At 42.2% G+C, this 21,094-nt stretch overlaps 1 protein-coding gene and 1 long non-coding RNA gene across 7 annotated transcripts in view; one reads left to right on the forward strand and one right to left on the reverse strand.

Moving 5' to 3' along the window:
* Nucleotides 1–992, reverse strand: part of TBC1D32 (TBC1 domain family member 32) — a 69,267-nt gene extending 68,275 nt beyond the window's left edge. For all 5 annotated transcript variants that reach the window (XR_014524759.1, XR_014524760.1, XM_083497747.1 and 2 more), the window contains exon 1: nucleotides 730–992. The gene's annotated coding sequence lies outside the window, so the exon portion shown is untranslated. The remainder of the gene's footprint in view (nucleotides 1–729) is intronic.
* On the forward strand, nucleotides 144–20,626 carry LOC310704474. 2 transcript variants are annotated; one of them, XR_014524799.1, is made up of 5 exons: nucleotides 144–593; nucleotides 16,057–16,172; nucleotides 17,733–17,885; nucleotides 18,333–18,565; nucleotides 20,058–20,626. It is a non-coding gene; the product is annotated as an uncharacterized lncRNA (long non-coding RNA). The 2 variants fall into 2 exon arrangements; XR_014524800.1 differs by lacking the exon at nucleotides 16,057–16,172.
* Nucleotides 20,627–21,094: the final 468 nt, after the last annotated feature.

Raw genomic sequence — 21,094 nt, forward strand, 5'->3', positions numbered from 1 at the left:
TTTAATCTTATATTTTGGAACTGTACATCCAGGGGTTTTTTCCTTTAATTTTTGGGGGGCCCCCAGGAGAGTGGGGTCCTAAGCTATAGCTTGTTTAGCTTATATGTAAATCCAGCACTGAGAATTATGCAATTAAGAAGTTTACTGTGTACTTAAGATTCCACCAATTTCAATGGGTTTTAGCTGTGAATTGAAAACCATCAACTACCTGCCCTTACATATTCTATGTTTGGGTGGGGAAACCAAGAGTTGGAAGGTTCCGTAAAGGGGCAGAAAGGCAGGAAGAAAGAGTGCATTGCAAGATGGCAATACAACATGGGTAGCTTTAAACCTGAGCGTTGATTTTTCGAGACAGCAAAGTGGCCAGCTGACATGGGAGAGCCAGTTTCAACAGAAGAGTTTCAACAGCTTTTCACAGCAACTTGGTCCGCAGCAGTTTATCAGGTTCCCTTCCACGGCGTTCAAAGCGTCACCTGCAGCGCAAACTCCTGCTTTGCGCAAATGGCACCGAAATGAGTCGCGGGGAGGCGGACAGAGCATAAGCCGTGGGCGGTGGGAGAAGAGCGAGGAGAGACCAGCGTGGAAAGAGCCCGGTAGGTGTGCCCGCCCGCGCCCCGGCGACCCTGCGCTGCCAATCCCGAGGGAGCTCAACTGCCCAAGAAGCGCGCCACACGGGAGGATGGCAGCCTAAGGCTGCGCGGGATGGGGAGGCGCAGCGAGAGCGCTTACCTTGGGCGAGAGGAGGGCGCTCTCTGCCCTCGGCCGCCGAGGGGCCTAGAAAAGGAACTGGGGCGCTTTCCCGGGAAGGAGCCTCCGGAGCGACGCCCTCCACTCCGGGAGAAAGAGCGAGGGTGGGATTCGCCTTCCAGCTGCTACAGAAACCCTCAACTTCTACCCCGGGCGCGGCCCTTAGCAACCGCCCGCCGCAGCCTCGCTCGCCGCACGGACGTCCCTAGCAACGGCGCCGGGGAGAGATGCGCCGCGCGGAGGTTGCCGGGAAAGGGGCGGGGCGAGCAAGTGAGAATCCCAAGCGCGCGCTTGATTATTCCAATAAGGGGCTCCCCGCCCACAAGGCGGTGTGCAAAGGCTTGAGATCCCGTTTGCATTGGAATCAACGTGGCACAGATCGTATTGCATAGCTGCTCCATATTGTATGTGTATTGACTTGCTGGCTGCATGTTTCCACCGCCCGTTGACAAGCTATCCGGACAGCGTACATTAAATGTTGTTTGTTGAGGCTGCGATCCTATGCTCGCTAGTGCAAGAGTAATCCCCATTAAATTGAATGCATGCGGTCTGGCTTAATAGGATAGGCTAGGTTGGGGGGAAACCCCAGATTGCGTGCCCCTGAACGATTGTTTCAAACCAAAGTCTACCTCCATGTTCCCTAACTTTCAGCCCGCCCCCCCCCCGTTGCATAAAGTCACCCCAAGGGACCCCTGCCCTATACAAAGCTGCATTTAGAACATTAGTTTGCATAACCCGCTGAGGAAAAGGATAACAAATTCAAAACAGTAACAATTCATTCAAAATCCAATTAAAACTAGTTTAATTAATTCAACAAAATTGATGAACTTGAGCCTGTGATAATCATTTACACCTCTAGTGCCCTTCTGCCACCCCCTTGCCTTAGTGCCCCCCTAGGTGATCACACTGCCCCCCAGGGAGTAATACAACACACTTTGGGAAGCAATGGGCTGTCTTATGCCCTGGATGATTAAATCCAGTCAAAGGCAACTATGGGGTGCGGCTCTTATCTTGCTTCAGGTCAAGGGAGCTGGTGTTTGTTCACAGACTGCTTTCCGGGTCATCTGGCCAGCATGACTAAACCACTACTGGTGCACGGATGACCATGACGAGCGCCAGAGCACATGGAAACGTCGTTTACCTTCCCACCGCAGTGGTACCTATTTATCTATTTGCACTGGTATGCTTTTGCCACTGCTAGGTTGGCAGAAGCTGAGACAAAGCAACAGGAGCTCACCCCATCACAGGGACATAGCTGTCAACTTTTCCCTTTTCTTGCGAGGAATCCTATTTGGAATAAGGGAATTTCCCTTTAAGAAAGGGAAACGTTGACAGCTATGCACGGGGATTTGAACCACTGACCTTCCGATCAGCATGCCCAAGAGGCTCAGTGATTTAGACCACAGCGCCACCTGCTCCCACAATTTGTTGTAGAATGCAGCCAGTAGAAGTCTTGCAGATTGCACAGGAGGGTCAGCAATTGCATGGCTAACCAAGCTTCATTTCAGGGACATTTTCCACCATTATCTTTTCATTGAGGCATTCCTGATAAGCTTCCCAGGCATTTCAAGGTCTCCTGGAGCATAGCTTGAAAGTGCTGCTGCTCCATGAGTACAGCTTTCTGTGAACCAGAAGATCACTGCAATTTGTAAAAAGTATTAAAATAATACATTTTTGTGAAAGAGATGCAACATGGTCTCTTGGCTCTGAACGCTGCCTTGAAGAAGAATTCAAGGGGTTTGAATGCTTGCAGACCTTTTATAGAGCTAAAAAGAGAGTGGCTTATCTTGGCCTTGCCTTTTGTGAGACTGAATATACCTATCATCAAAGCAAAAAATGGTGTTGCCCAAGTATGGTACAGTATTAGGAACTAAAGAAATTGAAGGTACCCGGTGACATGAAGTTGAAAGCAGCTTATTTTGCACAAGTTTTCCAAACATGGAAGATAGTTCCAAACACTATCTACTGCAGGAGTAGCTACTGCATAGCTGTCAACTTACAGATTGGAAAATAAGGGACCAGCAGCCTCGAAAGTAAGGGATCAGCAGCCAAAATAAGGGATTTTAGTCAACCAGCAGCCAAACGAAGCCTCAAGCGGTGGTTCCCACAGCGCAGCAACCCGGCAAAGGGGATGCAGCAAGGAAAACCACAGTCACCTCTCCGCTGGGAAGCGCTGAGCAAAGGCGAGTCCCCAGGCAATGCGGCTGATTTGATCGGCACAAAGCATGCAAGCTCCACCCCCCAGTCGTTCTTAGACTCCTTATTGGGTGAGCAACGCAGCCAAGCAACACAGCTGGAGCCTCCCTCCTCCCTGGCCGGCATGGAGGGAGGGAGAGGAGCTGCTTCCTTTGAAATCCAGGAAATTTAAGGGACATCATCAATAAGGGACAGCAACGGGACACGGCGCTGGGATAAGGGACTTTCCTGCCAAATAAGGGATGGTTGACAGCTATGAGCTAATGTACCCTCCTGATGTTTTTTAACTACAATTCCATCACCCCTCTTTACTGGCCATGCTGAATGAGTCTGATGGAAGTTGTAGCCCAACAACATCCGGAGAGTGCCATGTTGGCTACCCTTGACCTATGCTGTCTCAAGCCACTGCAGTTTTGACCCTAGATTCCTGCCAATCCTTCCCTTTATTTGCTGTGCTATTTCTGTGAAAAAACTGTCTCTCTCAATACTGGAGTGGTGAGAGTACAAAGGAGCCTCTTTTATGTGATCTTCTCTGTCTTTAGTTCCAGTTTTCCGGCAAGAAGACAGTAGCAACAAATTCATTGAGCCATATGGATCTCCTGCCTTCCCTTTGCAAACAGGGAAGGGGTCAAGTAGCTTATCCACATCAAGAAAGTAGCTATCTACCAACACAACTAAAAAAAGTGTGAATTTTACCACCACTTGAAAATGCCTGCTGTCAAAAGTTTTTTGATTACTTTTATTTTTAAGTAATCAAAACTTTTTGCAATGAAGACATTTCAGCTGGGTTTTTAAAAACCCTTCAAAGGCACATTTGCAATGCAGTGCAATGATCTTGAAATGTTAAACACACACGCCACAGTTAATCCTGAAGGAGATTCTTTCCTCCTTATAAATGATCGCTAGAAATGTGTCAGAGTAATGCTGCATCATACATATTAATAGATGGAACACTTTTTAGCAGCTGGCTGTTCTAAATAATATAGAGATGCATTACAATTAATACACATCATAGAGAATTATGATGTAGAGCATGTATTATACATAGCTAAGTGTTGTGTAAAGGCTATATCACTTTTAAGAATATTTATAAAGATGTTCTAGTTATTTTGTACCCCAAATAGGCTTAAAGTATTTTCAGTGCTTATCATTGTGGCTGCAACATAGTGGTAATACTGGTATATCCTATTCAAGTGGACTCTTCTGTATGTCAAATCTTTCTGAACATAAAGGTGTATATGAAGCTGAGTTCAACTCTGTCTCCAATATTATTTACTTTGGTGGGCAATAGCTTTCAAGGGCCTCCAAGCAAAGTTTCCCATCACCTGCTACTTAGTCCTTTTTAAAAAAAAATGTCGGGTTGAACCTTGGACCTTCTACATACAAAGGATGTGCTGTACCTTCCATCTGATTGGGGGTGGGGGGAGCACATCTCAAGAATTTGAAGTGCCTTAGCTTTGTGCAGGCCTCAGCAATTCACTTTTTGACGACCGAGGTTCAATATTTTATACCCTCTTCAATGCAGAGTGTACCGACAGATGTGAGCATGACTGAGTATTGTGTCTTTATGGTGATTGCTCAGTTTGTCATCCAAACAGAGGCAAAGAAAAATGATGCCATCCCTGAATAGGTAAACCTTTGCCTGGTTTAAGTGGACTATCATTTTAGCCAGGGGTCAGCAAACTTTTTCAGCAGGGGGCCAGTCCACTATCCCTCAGACCTTGTGGGGGACCGGACTATTTTTTGGGGGGGGGATAAATAATGAATTTCTATGCCCCACAAATAACCCAGAGATGCGTTTTAAATAAAAGGACACATTCTACTCGTGTAAAAACACGCTGATTCCAGTACCATCTGTGGGCTGGATTTAGAAGGCGATGGGGCTGAATCTGGCCCCTGGGCCTTAGTTTGCCTACGCATGGTTTTAGCTATATTGGGAGTTTCCTGGACCTCTTTATTCCACATCTCTAACTTTTAATGAGATGCTGTGTGTGCCTCTTTCATTTTGCAAGTTTCCTACTAAATCATTGAATAATTATATTGCTGCTGTATTTCATTCATTAGTCTTCCATTTATGTACCTTATGGTGTTGTTGGGTATTAGATTGCATATAACTCAGATATTTGATTGCATATAACTCAATATAATACCAAGTCACTGATTTTCATCAACTTAACAGATGTCTACATTGTATGTCAAAAGAGCTATAAACAAAAGGTGGCAAATTGTTGTTTTTCTTTAACATTTACTAAAGGAAGAGCAGAACACAACAAATACTCTCATTACAAAGAAATATATTAACCAAAGATCTAGAGACAATACCATTCTTGAACACCATATCCCATATAGTGTTTTTTCAAATTTGATTTTTAAACAGATGGCTTCATTTTATAACACACCATTTGTCACCATATTCTATATGAAGAGAAATAACATGATTAAGTTTCATAGAATGGTAGAGTTGGGAGGGACTCTGATTATCTGTAGTCCAAACCCCTTCAATGCAGGAATATGCAGCTGTTCCATATGGGTATTGAACCTGCAAGAATCCAACATTGTTGCATAGTGTTATCTTCCATACCACTTTTCCAGGAGGCACTACTGAGCTGAATTTGAAAATGCCCAATAATATGTGTGGACACCATGCAAGGTTTAATTTGCAAGGTTTCGGTTGTGCTACTAAGGGAAGCAAACACTAAAATGAAACGAGCGTTGACTAGCCTGCTTTTGATCATTATTGTTCCCTGTTTGGCCAAGGTAATAAATTGTTTTCTCAGTGCTGCCTTACCCAAATCTTTCTTGAAAACAATAAAAAGAGGGGATATGTTCTATCTGATTCATGGTTGTTATGTGCTGGTGTGGTTGCTCGAGAGCAAACAGGCAAGACTCCAACCTGTCTTTTCCAGGCTTTATTATCTGTACAAAACTATTTACAATGCAGAGCGTCGGAAGTCCATGTCTGCTCAGTCGCTAGCAGAATCTGGGAGTGGGCAGTCCTTATACCTTCCCCAGCATAACAGTCTTTTGACCCCCATCCTTCTCCTCCCCTCTCTGCTCGCAAACCTACTGCGCAGAGAGGGTGCTGGCAAAGGGGGGCTTGCCTCCCCTCCGTTTTGCTCAGGCTCGGTGTTGAGGCTCTCCCTAGCATCTTCTGATCTCTGCATCCCTTCCCCACTGGAGGCGGGGCTTCCCTCCTCACCAGAGGAAGAACTACTTCGCAAGATCTCCGGAGGCTCCCTGTAACACAACTGCCCTTCCACCTCTCGCCTCTGAGCTGATGGCAGTTCCCTGACAATGGTTATTTACAAAATCAGGTTATTTACAAATCTGTGTTAATTTGTGCAATTTCCAATCTATAAAGTGACAAAACACAGTTGCATACATCTGCTTTCCTAGTTTTTGTTTTTTGTTTTAATGGCACACAAGCAAAACCTCGACCACTGCAATGACAAACATTACCATAATAAAAAAAATCCTTCCAGTAGCACCTTAGAGACCAACTAAGTTTGTTATTGGTATGAGCTTTCATGAAGTGCTACTGGAAGGAATTTTTTTTTTGTTTTGACTATGGCAGACCAACACGGCTACCTACCTGTAACTAAGACAGTACCATGTTAGCAAAGCCTCAGAATTGGCCTTTTCACATGGAATATTTTTCCAGGATGCAACTCAGTCAGAGGACTTTCAAGGTACAATGTTAGTAAGACCTGTGAAGCATAATGAGACCTTGACCGTTTATTCTTAAATCTCACTTTTTGGATGATTTATCGTGCTCAGCTATGTTTATGCACTCAAAACTATTGATCTCTGTTTCTTCATAATTGTTGTCAGATTCAATATGCCCAGATAGCAAGACAGAGATAGCAAGACAATATGCCCAGATATTCAGCACAGGGACTAAATTTCCAACTGCCTGGATTATCCCTTTCATGCTGTCCTTCCATGAGAGTACATCCCACTAAGCAAAGTGAGTCTTGCTTCTAAATAAAGTAAACATTCATATGATTGCACTCTATTAAAACCAACTGCCTTGCACTAAATCTGACCACCATAATTCTATATGCATTTTTAAAAGGCCATTTTCATTAGAAGGCAATTAAACTTCCATCTATTTCACAGTGTAAGCGACTACTCTCCAATTCAGGTGATAGTTTGAGGAGAGTTAATGAAGATAGCTTCTTTCTCAAATAAGTTTAAGCACATCTGCTGATTCAATTTTTTTGCAATTAGACTGTTGCCAAATGTATTCCTAAAAGCTGAAATTTAATATGCTATTTCATTGAGAAACAGCAATGGTAATAGAGCTATGGAAATAATATGCTACTGAGTACTTGCTAAAGCAAGAACAACTCTTTTTTTGTTCTTGTATGTAGGGTAGGGTATGTATGTATGTAGGGTAGGGTATGTAGGGTATGTATGTATGTAGGGTATGTATGTATGTAGGGTAGGGTATGTAGGGTAGCCACAAGAAATTGATTGCCAATTCTCTTTCCATGCCTAGGTAATATACCACCTAGGCACACCATTTTTTCTAGCCCTCCAGGTTATGGATAAAAAATCATGTTAAGGGTGCAGTGAATTAAAGTTGTTAGATCTGAAATAGTCTGGTGAACACTAATCTTGCTTCCTCTCCCTACTATCAAACAGGAATTTTACTCATATCAAGTTAGAGTCTATTGTGTCTACAACACAGATAGCCAGTATTGTGCCTTCCAGATGTTGGAGCACAACTCCCATCATCCCTGACCTGAAGCTGCTTGGGAGTGATTAAATTTGGGTTCCAACAACATCTGGAGGGGACCACCTTGGCTACCCCTGGCCTACACTTGAGTAGCAGCAGCTAACCAGGGTGTCAAGAGTTTTGCTCTTGGTACTTTTAACTGGAATTGCCTGGGATTGAACCTGCAACCTTCTGCATGACAAACCATGTGCTCTTCCACTGAGCTACAGTCCCTCTCCAAAGTTTACTAGCATTTCTTACTCTTCAGTTTAGATCCAATCAGTTTTCGTTGTCATACATGCCTATGCAAGCTAATTTTAGACATGGACATTGATAATTGAAATATACCATTATTCTCTTGCTTTTTGTGTTTCCACTGGGTTGTGGGGTTTGTTTGTTTGTTTTTTGTTTTATTTAAAAAAAACATAATCCAAATAATGAAAAAAAGAAAATGCATTTTAATAACAACAACAACAACAACAACAACAATAATAATAATTCATTGAAATTATCATGAGTACAGGCTTACCATACTTTTGAGGTGACCAAGAAGTGTTTGTGAGTGCCCTTTCTTTCATTCTACAAATGATCTCCCCAGTGCTCTGCACTCCTGTGTGCCTGCACTCCATTGAAAGCCCAGGGGGAAAGATTGTGAGGTAATTCCTCCCATGGGGCTTTTTCAGATGAGGAAATACAAGAAGACTGCAGAGTGCGGAATACATTTTTTCTTGGAAGTGCGGGGGGATCACCTTTTGGCCACCTCACGAAAAGGTAAACTGAAAACCCCAAACTCACCAAAATATGGAAGCAACCTGAAAATGAAGCAGAAAACTAGAAGCCTCATTCCCAGAGGAAGGAAAACTTTGACAAACATCCTTAGAAACTTATCCCATTATTCATTGAGGGGCAAATTCCAACCAGATTTTCATAATTGGTTTGTGGTTGCTTTTTTTAGCTTTCACAGTGAGCATTCAAAAAAAAAAAAAAATAAAAAAGCTTGGCTGCCGTCCAAATGTTGGTGCATGCACACCAATGGTGGTTTGAATTTATCATATTGCCTCAGGAATTATACATTGGTTTCACCTGGCCTCATAGCACTAGTCATGGCAGTGAAGAACTCTGCAATATTATTTATTTGTCAGTCTAAAGCTCTTTAGTCAAAACCAGCTCCCAGAATGGATTACAAAGATCAATAATAAGATAGTCCCTGCCACCAGACTTGCAATCTAAAATACACAACACAAAAGTTAAAGCGATTAGAAGGGAGGAGGGAAAATACAAATTCAAGAGCAGTACTTCATAGGATGATTGGCTGGAATGAAAAGAGTTCAAAGAAAGGAGGAGCCAAAAATTCCTGGTCCCAGCAATTGATTGACCTTGCTTCTGAAAGTGGCCTCAGTCTGGTGCAGCCTGATGGAATGGCTGTTGCAAGATGACAACTGAGGGATACGCGAAGCCTGATGGAACTGTGTCACAGGAATAGTCCTTCTTCCGTTTCCCCCCTCCCATGCTGCCTGCTGGAATAGCTATTAATAGAAGGCTGTTGAAGGAGGGTTATTCCAACTCCAAACATTTATATAAACATCTAGCTCATTGTATCTCAAAACCTTGGGATGAACAGCAGCATTTAAACAAAATGAAACCCACAGAATATAATGAGCATTATAGTATAAACCTCCATTTAGCATGTCAGAGTCAATTCACCCCCATTACTGGTTTAACCTTATCCATTAAAATTCAGCCTGAACCAGGTTTATCACACTTTTGTTAGTCTGCAGCTTGGACTTTGGGAAGACTCCAAAAGAAGATCATGCCCACCCATCTGCAGGCTGCCATTAATCCAGTTTTGTTCTGGTTCAATCACAGTCAGTGTGTCTGCATTCTTAGTCCCCCACTGTGAGGGAACCTAATTCAAAAGTCAATGTTTCATTGGGAGTGGAATGTTGTCCTGGGCTCACAGCCAGCTCACATCCTCTTCTGATGTTACTTTTTATTGGCACAGATCTTACATATATGAGCTTTGCTCCCAGACACATTCATGATACGTCTCTGGAGAACAATTTACCTGTAACTTATACCTTTCAAATAATTCTTGGCTGACTTGACTGAAACCCTTTAGGTTTTCCGAAGAGAGTTTTGTCTGCAAACTTGGATAGAGACCTTGCCTAACTTTTTTTGATGGTTCATTCATTTTCTCTCTCAACATCAGATTGTCATCTTTAAAACTGGATTTGGTATGGTCTGTCTCTTAGGATAATATTAGCAAAAAAAGAATGAAAGTTCAGGTTGTAGAGCACTTTAAGTACAGTATAAAACAATGAAAGTTAACTGTGTTAGCTATTTCACAACTGGGACCTTGCAACAAAATGTTGCTGTGTATCTCTGGTGGATGGATACTACCTGTGACTGACAGGGCTGGGGCGGAATGATAGACAGATATCCCGCCTCTAACTTGGGTCTTATTTAGCCCAGGGGAGACAGGTTCAGCAATTGATGGCAGCAGGTGTAAAGAAAGCAAGAGCAAAGTCAGAAAAAAGGGGCTGCATTGTTTGGGTAGTTGGCCGTTACACCTCATAGTCAACTGCTGCATTCCTGACTGGCCAGCCATACCCTCCACAGGAAGTCTGCAAGCAGAACCTAAGTGCCACAGCTTCCTGTCCCTCCCTCTGTAATTTCCAGCGACTGGTATTTAGAGGCAGACTAGTGGACACAGAACACAGCCATCATGGCTAGCATACCTACCCTCCATGAAATTGTCTACTCAACTTTTTAAGCCATCCACACCGGTGGCCATTGCTACCTCTTGTGGGAGCACATTCCACAGCTGAACATTAGCAATAATGTTACTGTGTGAACGTATATCAAAGTCGGGAAGGATGGTAGCTTTTGGCTCATCCTTCATTTGATGGAAGGAAGAGATTGGTGAGCATCCCTTCCGGTTTCTCTGATTCCCAGCTCAGCTTTTCCTTGCTTCTGCTTTCACTGCCTTTTATCCTTTTCCTGCTACCTTACAAGTAGCCACCCCATGTCCCTTTCCCAGTTTTATCCCAAGTAAGTAATCTGGGGACAATGTCCAGGGCACTCATCAACTTTGCCTCAAGCTCTTCTCTCAATGTCACCTTCTGTGTATCTGCTCATGTGACATAGCTAGCTATCCCTTTCCTAATAGGCAGCCAGGGAAGAGCTTTGCCTAGTACTAAGCTCACAGGCCCTCCAAGTGTCCCTATTTTCCAGGGTCTTCCCTGATTTAGACAAGCCATCCTGGTTTCTGATTTGATCCCGGAATGTCCTGCTTTTCCTTAGGATGTCCTTATTTTCACTGTAGAAATGTGGGAAGGTATGGAGTTATCTGACCCCTGAGCCGTCTGAAGGCAATCCTGTATACAGAAGTTCTTTTTAATGTTTTATTGTGTTTTTATATATGTTGCAGCCCAGTAAGATGTGTGGGGTATAAATAGTAGAATTATTATTATGGAATGGGACATCCCTATTTCCATCAGAGAAATATTTCAGGGTATGAGCCCAGGGCATGCAAGCTGCCTGCAAAAGGAATGGCTGAGACAAATGCATGAAAACCAGATGGTGCAGATGCCAAGTCTTAAAGGAAAATGGGTCTGACTGAGTAGTGTAGAAGACGACTCCTTCTATTAATGTCTTTGGATCCTAAGAGCATGGATGTGAACCAGAACGTAGCCCCTTTTCGAGTGTTATTGGAGACAAATTCAACTCTTAGAAGGCAAGAGGAAATCAACTCATAGCACAATGACCTTTTAGATTGAATGCTGCTGTAGAAGTTTGCATGTCCAAGTCAATGGATGTCTTGCTAATGGCTCCATATATATTTCAACCAGGACCACTAAAATACATCTGTACTTTTCATTCAAGCATGAAATACTGCATTGTGAGAGAACAAAGGAGCCACATTGAATCATGTTATTTGGTGGCTTTTAAAAACCGAAAAATAAATGACTGACATTCTCCACATTTGACAGCATGTGTCATGCAGCCTGCAGTGCTTTTTTCGATGAGTGCTTTTAAACAGAAACAGAGGTTTTTAAATCCTGCAAAGGGGGGGGGAGTAATACGAATTACTGAAAATCACAGGAGAGAAAATAAAAAAATGTTCCAACAAGATGTACAGCTAGTGGATGAACATGTAACAAGGTGGCTAAAGGATGCTAATCCTTAGTAAATTATCCTGAATATGCATTCTAGAAATTACTGCCAATCAGAAAGTTTAAATCATATATGGCTAGGCTAGGAATTTTGTTAGTTAGATTAAACAGAGCGGCTAGTAAATCTCACATCATTAGGGGGGTTGTGCATTTATAAGAAGTCCCAGACTCTTTGTTTCTAATCTCCAAAATCTTTACTAAGATTCATGTGTCTAAGAAACATATTTGTGATATTAGTTTTAAATGGCCATTGTTTTGTGTGCATTTATCAGAGGTTGGAATTGATCCATTTACTCTAGAGAGATTCACTGCCTGAACTTAAGAGTTTGACAGCAGACCCATTCTCTCATCCTCAGTACTTTTAAATTATTAAGCTATGCCCATTTCAAAGGACTTAAACAAATTGAATCTGGCAGATGTTTGTTTCCTATTAAATGGGGAGAAAAGCATGGTGGTGGTTGCTGTGAAATAAATCTCATTTTAAATGGGAAAGCAGTCTGTTTACTAATCCAATACTGCAAGTGCTGTTTACTTATAATTTTTTGTTGCCGGGGGGGGGGGGGTGAGACCCAGAGGACAGCAAGAATGCAGAATCCTTGGAATCTGTTTTGAAATTGCTGATCATCCAAGTTCCGTGTTCTGTATTAGACACACAATTACCATTGACTGGCAATAGTGTTTAGCTCAGCCTCGGCGGATAGATCTGTCAAGCTGGTGGAGAAATGCTGAGCCGAGTTTTGGAAACCACATCACAGAGCCATTTCCCAAATGTAACTGTGGTTGTTGCCCAACAGTCTGAAGAAGTGAGAGAGAACAAATGGAAGCATGAAATCAGAGTAACAGATGCGTCCATAAGGCGCAGAATACCAAGAGAAATAGGACAGAGAAACTAAGCAATTGTGAAGTCACGCTTTATTCGTCGTTTCTAACATCTGTTCGTGTAGGCTTGGGAAAACACTGAAGGTAAAGAATGTAAGCTTTCGGTGTCATTTGGACTTGACAATTAAGCACTGAAACTCAGGGAGAGCTAGATGACTATTGCACGACTTTCCATAGTTCTGTATATGCCCTACAGCAGGGGAGGGGAAACCTCAAGCACGGGGACCAAACACAGACCTCCATTTCTCTCAGTCTTGTCACTGGGAGTCTCCCAAGCTTCACCCTCTCCCCAGCCACATTCCCTCTCCTAAGGTTGCATCCCTCACCAGGCCTGCTTTGCACCCTCTTCGGGTTTTCCCTGGGTAGAATGTGTGCTTGAATTCTGATAATGCTTTTTACTTGCCTGGATGCAGAAGGGTGTGCAAATGTCTGTAGAAACAAGTCTAAAATTCACATTGTTGCTTTGCCTTTTACGGCAAGCCCCACCCACCCCTGGCAACTGGCTCCCAGAAGAGTGTGCAGCCTTTGGGCCAAGAATGGTTCCCCAGCCCTGACCTATAGTAGTATATTTCTTATATCCCATTCCTGGTTTCTGCACTATTTTTTAAAAAATGAAAGCAATACCCTACCCATCTGGCTGCGTTTTCCCAGCCACTCCGGGTGGCTTCCAACAAAGTATTAAAATACAGTGGTCTGTTAAACATTAAAAGCTTCCCTAAACAGGGCTGCCTTCAGATGTCTTCTAAAAGTCTGGTAGTTGTTCTTCTCTTTGACATCTGGTGGGAGGGTGTTCCACAGGGCAGGTGCCACTACCGAGAAGGCCCTCTGCCTGGTTCCCTATAACTTGGCTCCTCGCAGTGAGGGAACCGCCAGAAGGCCCTCAGCACTGGACCTCAGTGTCCGGGCAGAATGATGGTGGTGGAAATGCTCCTTCAGGTGGGCCTTGAAGTGTCATTCAACTACACAGTGGCTTTCAGGTTGAAAGCAGGAGGGTTGCATCCAGTGGTGGCTTGCACTAGCAGAACTGCTTCTGCATGCCCATATTCTGGTCCTCCATTTCCACCCATCCCACCACCAGCAATGGCAGCCCCCTCTTCCAGCCTTTCTCAACCTTGTTTCCATCAGCCCTAAGCACCTGTCTGTCATATTCTCTGTGCCTTATTCCATTCTGTTCCAGAGGGTCCCACAACCCTCAGGAGAAGTTCTTGGGAGACACGCTGCATTGGGTAGGTGGGATCAGCAGAAATCAGGTAGTCTAGTTTGCGCAAATGGAAATGCTTCTGTTCGCACAGAGTCATCACTGGATACTGCATAGAAACTTAGAATTGGATTCAGCCTTTTCAGGGGAACAACACATAGTATCTAACCCAGATAAGGATGGGTAACCAGGCCCTTGGCTGAATATACCATATGGCCTTTTAAATGTGTTTGTGGGAGAAGGGTTATTGAGTTTTGCTTTTATTTATTTTCCTGTTACGTATCCCACCCTGCCCAATATTGTATTTTTATGTTGTGAACTGCTCTGTGATCTTCAGATGAAGGGCAGGATAAAATAATAATAATAATAATAATAATAATAATAATAATAATAATAATAATAGTATTTTAGAATGGTTACTGTTCTGAAACTCAGTAGGTATTATGAGTTGAGTCCAGACTTAGTCATGCTTACAACAGACTCGCTCAGATTAGTGCATTGTGTCCAACTAACTTTTATTGAGGCAGACCCAAATAAATTAATGGACTTACAATAGTCATGCCCATTAATTTCAGTACATCTACTTTGAGTAGGACTGAGACTGGATACAACCCAATGGTTTTAACTTAAGTCTTATTGATTTCAGTGCATCTACTGTAAGCATGCCTAAATCTGGATTGAAGCCTTTGCTACCTGACTCCTTGTTTCATGATGATGATGTTCTCAGTTACCTTCTAGATTTCAAAACAAAAAACACATTGTTATCCATCAATGAACACATCTCTCCTTTGTTTACCTATAGGGCAGTATGTGTGCAATAAAATGTAGCATGATGATTTATTGCCACCTCGATCATAATCTCATTGTGAACTTTGATCATCAGTCAACCAACCATTTGTGTATCTCTACACTTTCAAATTAGCCAGATTGATTGCTTGGTTAAAGTTGCAATGTGAAATCATGTAAGATCCTGCCTAAATTCAATTAGATGAAATTGCCTATAAAATAAGTACACAGTTGCCCTTCAGGATCTGTCTCCGCATGTGCAGAAGGGCTAAAGAGATAGGTTTGGCCACTGTCCAGCTCCTGCAGCAATTCTAAAGCCATACAAACCTGAAAATGAAGAAAGCATACTACTGCTGGCTCCATCTTTGCATATACGGGTACACACACACACACACACGTGTTATCATATCTGCATATTATAAATACAGGGGCGCAGGTGGCACTGTGGTTTAAACCACTGAGTCTCTTGGGCTTGCTGATCAGAAGGTCGGCGGTTCATATCTGCGCTATGGTGTGAGCTCCCATTGCTCTGTCCCAGTTTCTGCCAGCCTAGCAGTTCGAAAGCATACCAGCACAAGTAGATAAATAGATACCGCTGCGGCAGGAAGGTAAACTGTGTTTCCTTGCGCTTTGGCTTCTGTCACGGTGTCCCGTTGCACCAGAAGAGGTTTAGTCATGCTGGCCACATGACCCAGAAAGCTGTCTGCGGACAAACGCCAGCTCCCTTGGCCTGAAAAGCGAGGTGAGTGCTGCACCCCATAGTCGCCTTTGACTAGACTTGACTGTCCAGGGATCCTTTACCTTTACTTTTTATGTATTATAATTACATGCTCCAAAATTCTATCCTTTGTAGCTTAGATACATCATATTAAAAGCTTTATCTTCCTAGATATCGTTTTGCACTGATTAGTTTAATGTAAATCACGTAAGTATTTTGAACAAGGCTTTTTTTACATGTTTTACATTTAATAGAATTTAATTTTAAAACGTATTTTATAAGTAAATGCATACTTACTCACTGGAGAATGTACTGCTTTCAAGGCAGCATTCTTTGTTTTTATCAGATAATGTTGTTTCTGTTTTCCTAGCGAAAGTGGATTATTTGAAGTGTAAAAATTGCCAGTAGCTTTAAAAATAACATTTTCTACAATTTATTTCATGATAATAGACATTCACAACCTTTGAAAAAGTTAGAGTCAAAGACTATTTTCCACAGCTTCTATTTAGATACATTTTCAAATAATAATTAATTATTTGCTTTGATTTTTTTAAAAAAACCACAAGCAACAAAAATCCAAAGAACAGAAGATAGAGAAATGCCCTATTGATCACCTTATCTTCACTTTTTTCAACAGAAGTTCGTTTATAGAGTGTGGCTTCAAAAGATTACACTAACTGAAAAAAGAATCTCATGGGATGTTTTGTTTATAAATCCAGGTTCAGAGTTGTTCATGATCCTGTTATCCAACAGGTAATCTGTTGGAGTAATTGTTTACTTTTTATTCTGATCCCCTCAGTAATATATGATGATGTTCTGAGATGCCCAGATAGCAAATGCATCATTCAATTTTCCTTTGAGAAAAGGTCACAGCACTTCGGGCTTTTTATTTTAGAAAAAAGGGGCGGGGGGGGGGCATGATAGATTTGTATAAAATTATGCACAGCGAGGAGAAAGGTAAGTTTTTATCCCTCTCTCATAAAGTTAGAACTTAGGGCCATTCAATGCCAATCTAAATGTTGAACAATTCAGGACAAAGAGATGAAGTGATGGCCACTAAACTGGGTTGCTTTAAAAGAGGATTAGACAAATTCATGGAGGAGAAGGCTTTCAATGGCCACCGGCCACAATGCTTTTCCACTGAGCTTGGAAGTGGTATTGAATTGTGGTGTTCCTCCACCCATCCCTTGCATCCTCCAGCTGTAGAGCTTCCCCTCCTTGCCTGCTGAAATCCATGCTGGCAGCAACCAAAGTCCCAAAACAGGTTGTCCTAGGGCAGGAAGGGTGAGAGACTGAGTCCGCCCAGAATCCCTTGGATCCACATCCCTTGGATCCCCAACTGCCATCACATCTTGAAACTAGGCCTGATCCAAGCCTAATCACTGCACTAGCTACAGGCTGGCACAGTGATTTGCCTCCCCCCATAACCACCACCTCCAAACCTGGCCAGGGATCACAGCAGGGCTGTGAATGTGGCAGTAGTTCCACTGCTCCATTAAGCACCGTCTCTCCCTAGGCAGCAACTAGGGGTTGGATTGCACCCTTAGCCTTGTATTGAAAGCAGCACTAAGCAACTGTTTGACCAGTGCAAGGATCAGTGCCAGATTTACGTATAAGCTAAACAAGCGATAGCTTAGGGCCCCACTCTCTTAGGGCCCCCCAAAAAAATTAAAGGGAAAGAAAACTGGATGTACAGTTCCAAAATATAAGACAAAAAAACAAATAAAACCTACATACAGCAACAGTGTTTTGTGTTGTATAGGCTCCTATGATGTAAGTAATGGGCCCCGCCTGCTAGCCTGCTCCCTAAATTATCACTGGTTTGCTCATTTCTATATATAGGGTGCCTACATTCTGCATGGACTGGTTGCATGACAACGTGTGCAAATGGCTTTAGATACCTATTAGGTCCATAAATTACCATATAGCATATATTCAACACAAGAAACAGCAACAATTTGTTACAATTTGTTGTTGACAAAGGACAGCTGGACATATAAAGGGCCCCATTACCTTCGGTAGCTTAGGGCCTCATCAAACTGAAATTCAGCCCTGGCAAGGATTCCCACTTGCACAACTCCTTTGCCTCTCCTCATCCTCCCCAAATTTGCTTGCGGCGGTGGGGGGGGGGTCGGGGCGGGGGGGAGGTAAAACAGATTGTGGGGGTGGGGGTGGCAGGGAGGAGAGTAGGGAAAATCTTGTTGCACATGCTTAACTCCATGTGCTGACAGGATGGTTAATAAGCATTATTTTGGACACAAGTCTTACTGTATGCTGTTTTGTATGCTAGTCTGATTGTTGATTTGCACACAGACATTTCTGGACTGAACTCATTGTGATCAGGACTGCAAAATCATTATTCATAAGACCAAATGGTGCAGGAAGTAGGTTTTACGGACAGGAATCCCAAATTGTTTCACTGTGTAACTTGATGTTTACAGCAGCCTTTCAAAACGTGCATGTAAGGTAAGCCTGTTTCATTATCCTCAATGTACAAACCAGGCAGTAGCAGAAGTTGAAAACTAAAATAAATGCAGTTTGTGGAGATCACAGCTTACATATATATATAATAATATTATACCAGAATATGAATTGAAATCTCTTTATGTTGCAACTCCCCCTAGTGGGACATAATTTATCATTTTAATATGTATCCACTGCTAACAACATGAATTTTCCTTTTCAATAAAAATGTAATCATCAGTCGTTTTCATATATTTGGGTAATCACGGACACAAACTTCTTCTGAGATTGACATATATTTTTGAAAGCAGAATTAATTTCAGTTGTGTAGCGATTACTGCTGGACTGTTAAATGTATTCAGAAACAATTGTAAACAGGCCTTGAACATTGAAAAGGAGCAATAACATAATACTTAGTAACAAGCTTTTTCTCCCCATATGAATTTGCAGAACATAAAATGTCTACTAATCAGCGGCAGATGATGTGAGAAAGTGGCAGGACTCACCTGACCGCTGATCTGTCATGCTGCGGCTGCTGCTTACCAAGAGGCAAAAGGGGTAGGGCAAGGGCACTGTGGGGCACAAGCACCGTGGGGCTGCCAGATTGGCGCCGCTGGTGCATCTGCCCCATGCTGATCTCCTCTTCCCAGTCAGCAGCAGCAACATGACCAGCTGAAGGTCAGGTGAGCATCACTACCATGCTACACATCCACTACCACTATAAAGGCTTTGCATTCAATATACTATCTAAAGCTGCTTTCACAAGAGACACTTGCATTTTTGTTCATTTCCTACCTCGATGCAATGATGGCCAGCAGTGATAATAGTAAAGTGAAATGGGTTGGATCCAGATGCCTAGAGCATCTTGAAATCAAGTCCTATTTATTTCAGTGGACTTGTGTAGCCTCTTCTGTAATAGAAAACAAAGGGAGTGGAATTTTAGTTTGTAGCAAAGATGGGTTGGATCCAGACTCACACGTGCTTAAAGTACAGTTCATTTCAGTGGGTCTACTCTAAGCATGACCAAGTCTAGAGCCATCCCACTATGAAAGCGCTCTAAAAGTCAAGCCTTTTTTAATTATTATAGTTCAGCATCTCTTCTTTATGTGAACTGGTTCATTTAAATGGCACGCAGGTGTCCTAAACATTGTACAGTTTGTGCAACATATACTGTAGGAAAAAATATTTAGTTTTCAATTCTGAAACATACTTTTAAAGAGCCATCTCACACTTTTTTTTTAAGATGGACTTGTAAAACATGTGCTGCTGCATTTTTATAAATCACTTTTCATCAAAAAAATCAGTGTGCTTTACAGTACCTAATAAAACAATAGCATTGCATTCAACAAAACAATTTGGTTGACTGACATTCAATGCCCTCTTAAAATGTGTTTTGCGGGTGGCTATTGGGTTCTTGTTTTTATTTTGATTACGTATTCTGTGTTTTTATATTGTGATTTTATCCTGTGAACCACCCTGAGACCTGCAGGTATAGGGCATTTTTTAATAATAATAATAATAATAATAATAATAATAATAATGGTACACATTATAGAAACAGTCCAGCAGCAGGTTTCATAATACAATGGTACCTCGAGTTACAAATGTTTCAGGTTACAAACTCCGCTGACCTGGAAGATTTCCCTCGAGTTGAGAACTTTGCCCCCAGGATGAAAAAGGAAATTGTGTGCTGGCGGCACGGCGGCAGCAAGAGGCCCCATTAGCGAAAGCACGCCTCTAGTTAAAAGCAGTTTCAGGTTAAGAACAGACTTCCGGAACGAATTAAGTTCATAACTAGAGGTACCACTGTACAATGCAACCTTGCATAGACACCAGCATGTTCCAAAGACCTGGATAAATAGATGGATCCTTAGCTGATGGTGAGAACTCAGCAGGGAAGAAGGCTGATCCCCTCCCCAAGGGCTGGAAGTTCCACATGGTTCCTTGGTAAGCATATGCTAGTGGTAAACAAGGGTTTGGTGTGCAATGCATCATTGGGAATGCTGTATAAAAAAGACTTTAATTGCATAAACACTAGGTGGCAGAGTAAGTACAGAAAAATCTAAATGTTAGGTGATATTTCTAAACTTTACAGCAATTTGAACAAGTCAATATATTAGGGTACACTTTTTAAATTTGTAGTAATCTCTTTCCCCCTTTGTTTTTCTCTTCCAGAAATGCTCCTGATCAGGTGTGAAACGGCAGGTTTTGTCATTCCTCTCCAAAAAGCAAAACATACGGGACATATTAAAGCTTACAAGGAACGCAGAATAGAATGTCAGAACTGAGTTAGCACAATGCTACTTAAACAACACATTCATATTTACTGTATATGCGGCGTTTAATCCTGTATGCACTTACCCGGGAAAGTCCCATTGAACACAATAAATGTCTGTGGTTCTTTTTCATTTACACCATGGACTGAAATAAACTGATTTGTAGCAATAGGAGGTCTGCCTCAGGAAAAAACCCATATGTTTACTAAGCTTTCGTATATTTGGCGCTAGGTAATTTGAAGGTCCCCCCACATATTTAAGATACTTAATGCCATATGGGAGTGGGCCTCAGCACAGGGTAGGAATGGAGGAGAAATTCAATTCAGTTCACATTTCAAGGCGATCCTACCAAATTTGTACCTTACAAAACCATAGGCAAACAAAAAATTCATCCCTCAACATTCTCCCATCTTTGAATTTTGCAATGCAATCCTCCAGCCAAGTAATATGTCCATAAATGCATAAGCTAGGATTAGTGTGCTTTAAAATGCATTATATTAGGGAAAAATGCTTTGCAAACATGCATGTTAGGCATACCAAAATTTGGAGAAATTCACATTAAAATGATGAATTTTCATGATTTTTATTTTTAAAACAATAACTCGTGAATTGTTGCAGAAAACTGAATTTAAAATTGCAAAAATGAAAAACTAAGAAAACAAAAACTGACAGTTTGATCCATCCCCAACAGTGAGAGAGAGGGAGAGAATAAATACGGTAAGTAAATGATTCCTTTGAATTGGGTAGCCCTGAGGACAAGAGTACAGAAGTCTTCAAGCTGGCTGCATCGGGCAGAGATTGGTATTGTAACATGTGGTGACATAACACATGCACATTCCACCTTAGAATTCATATACAGTCTCATGACTTTACCACCAGTCCTTTCTTTTCTCTTTCTACTCCACATCCCCACCCCCGACTTGCTTTGTCAACGTT

The sequence above is a fragment of the Podarcis liolepis genome (assembly GCF_965112155.1).
Source record: "Podarcis liolepis genome assembly, chromosome: 3".
In the NCBI taxonomy this organism is placed as follows: Eukaryota; Metazoa; Chordata; class Lepidosauria; order Squamata; family Lacertidae; genus Podarcis; species Podarcis liolepis.